Raw genomic sequence first — 3,603 nt, forward strand, 5'->3', positions numbered from 1 at the left:
ATATTAATAAATTATATTAAAGTACAAAATTTTCTAGAATGTAGGAGTCAATGCGGTAGTTAGTGCGTTAATTTAATATTAGACATAAATTTATAATGTTTCTTCTATTATACATATTTTCTTTCGTACGCGTTTTTTTCAACTTGATTTAAGACATTCTCATTCAATGAAATACATAAATTAAAATTAAACTATCCTGATAATCTGTGCAATCCTGATAATCTGATGCCAATCTGCGATGCCTCACTGCGATGTTTCCTTGAGTTCTATCTTGCTTATTCAATCCAATAAAACAATGAAAGCTTCCGCAAATAATGCTATAAAGACATTACGAATTAACAATAGCAATCAATGATAAAATTGTGTGTACAGAAATAATCACGGATAATCATTCACCAAATTGCAAACAGATTATACGTAAACATTTAGCAGTCACCAATGCACATAATAAAATTAGCGTTATTCGTCAAAAATTAAAAATTGTGTCAAATATGCGCAATAATTCTACATTTTAAACGAGTGGTTGTGTCGATTAGACATAATAAAAATAATGTTACGTGTCTTCGATATATAATTAACAGAAAATAAAGTCGTATTTAGTTATAAACAAATTTTAACTAGATGGTTTTTAGAACCGAAATATAGGCATGATCAAGAAATTGCGTATCCGTTTATAAATTTAATCTCATTTTTTGCATTTTTAATGTAACATTTCAGAAGTCAATCTTTTATTAAAATTTCTTTCCCTGTCCAGTATCCGCATTTGGTCCGACTCAAATTCATGATCGTGTTGTAATCTTTGTTCTGTTATCATTGAATTAACTAATGTTTTTCTATTGATGTGATTACGATATTCTAGTTTTGATTTGTCTGCTTGTTTGCCCCACATACTTCACAATTCTTACAAGCAATCCTATATTACTTTGTGATTGGTAACGGATCTTTGTATACTCTTATTAAACTACGCAGTTTGTTAACATTGTAAAACGCAATCTTTGATACTGTGCTATTGATCATTTTCTTAAATTTGTTAGATTTACATATGGAACAGTAAACCAAAGCAATGTTCTATTGATGTTTACAGTTTGTTTCTTCTTAGTGATATTTTTATTATTTATATGATAATTGAGTCTCTGTGAAATAGTTATGTATCGATGACGACACATAGCATTATTTTTGTTTAAGAAATTGACACGACAACTACTCGTTTAAAATATAGAATTATTGGACATATTTGACACATTTTTAATTTTTGATAAAACGCTAATTTTATGTGCATTGATGACTGTTAAATATATAATCTGTTTGCAATTTAGTGAGTGACTATCCATGATTATTTAAACATAATTTTATCATTGACCATTATTGTTAATTTGTAATGTCTTTATAGCTTTATTTGTGGGAGAGCTTTCATTGTTTTATTGGATTGAATAACCAAGATAAAACTCAAGGAAACAATAAGGCGGATTGGCACCAAGATTGCACAGATTATCAGGATAATTTAATTTTAATTTATGTATTTCATTGAGAGTGACTTAAGTCGAAACACATACGAAAGAAAATGTATGTCTAACAGAAGAGACATTATAAATTTATGTCTAATTATTAATGCACTACCGCATTGACTCCTATATCCCAGGAAATTTTATACTTTAATTTGTTAATTTTTAAGGAGCCTGATTCTATTTTATTATTTAATAAATTATATTATTGATACAAAAATAATTTTATATACGTTTAATTTATGAGAAACGTTATATTGCGTGTATATTAATTTCTAAATACTTTATCGAAAACTTTATCGAAGTTATCAGCTTCATCTCAGTATACGTGTTGTTCAAAAGTGATAATTTTAAAAATGTAAAAAGCATCTATTATGTATGGTGGAAGAGGACACGTTTTCTTTCATCATACAATTATACATGATGGAAGCATCTATTATAGTGGAAAAAGACACATCTTCCTCCACCATTATGTATCTTGAATACCTAGAATAAAGATAATATAATGCAAAGAGGTTACGTTTGTATTTATTTATGCTGTGCAATAATACATACATATGAATAAAAATTCCGCGAAAGTAATCTAATCTAGATTATCTGCATATATTCCGTCACTCAATACTTGTTAGTTGATACATATATACTTCATCCTTCAATGTATATATGTACGTATACCTTACAGTATAATTCTCACAAAGGTTCCTAGAGGATCTAGGAAAAATAAATTATTTTTGAAATTCTTATGAAGAGTATTAAACGCGTTTGTGTCTCGTGCGATAAGAATTGAAATTATTAATAGTAGACTGCGGAAATTATGACGAAGACGCTACAGATAGCGCTGGCACCATTATTAATTATCGGCTCGTTGTGCAGTTTGGGCTTATTTGAATATCCACTTGGACAACCAAGACCGTATTTCTCTTGCCTATATACCTTGGTCACATGGAGCTATTTTATGTATTTTTTTTACTATCCAGAGTATAGCAAATGGCAGGGTATGATAGCTATGTTTATGGAAATTACAAAGATTATCACCACGATTACATCGATATTTCTTAGTCACTTTCATTTTAAGGTAAAAACTTTTTAATGGATTCATAGTCTATTATATAGTCTAATATTATTTAATTTATTAAAACTCTTTAACTTTTGTTTAATCATTTTCTTTATTGAAAGTATTAAGTCTTGATCTCTTACAATTACAGGCAAATATACAAATTTATAAAAAGTTTTTGAAGAGATCAACTTTAATGTTTATATTATTATTTATTGTATTGTAGATGAAATATATTCGGCAACATTAATATTTATATTTGTGTTACTTCCTTAAATTAACTTTTAACAATAGCTTTTTTAAATCTTACGTTTCAAATACTAATCAAGTTTCAATAATTCTGTATTTTCTATATTCATTACCTATATATGTATAATACATTGCAATAACAGTTTTTATTCAAATATAAAGTAATAATTTTTTTTATGCCGTATAATCGATCAATATGATTTTTTAAGGAATTAAGAATGTGCTTGCATGAACTTTCCTTAATAGACGACACATTGGAAGCACTCGGTTTCTCAAAAAAATATCAACAGCTGCGGAATTGGATAATTCAAATAATAATCGGATGGATTGTATTCATTTTTTCTATTTTATTAGCAATAGTTCATAAATGGAAGTTTATTAAAACTTTACCTATATATTTTGCTCCTATTTATCGAATATTTGTGTTGTATTGTCCGGAATTTGTAAATATCTTAAGTGCTCTGATTTGTGGAACTATTCTTGGGTTAGTATACTGGGTGTCCCAGAATGACAGCCAAATATTTCGTGCGCTGATAGAGCGAATTAAACTGAGTCGAAAGTCATTTTCCATTTTTTTCGCAATAGTCAATAATATTTAATTACTAAAAATCGTCGAATATTGGTTTTCAATAATTTTTTACTTAAGCACTATCAACTTTATAGAAAAAGTAACAAAAATTGTTTATTTTCTTTTTATAGATTTCTGAGGAAGCTCCAGAGTAACTCTCATCGATTTCAATGAAACTTGGCAGAATTGTAGTGTGTTCCCCTGAACAAAATCACCCTCCCCCCCCCCCC

The sequence above is a fragment of the Atta colombica genome, unplaced genomic scaffold (genome assembly GCF_001594045.1).
Source record: "Atta colombica isolate Treedump-2 unplaced genomic scaffold, Acol1.0 scaffold58, whole genome shotgun sequence".
Classification (NCBI taxonomy): domain Eukaryota; kingdom Metazoa; phylum Arthropoda; class Insecta; order Hymenoptera; family Formicidae; genus Atta; species Atta colombica.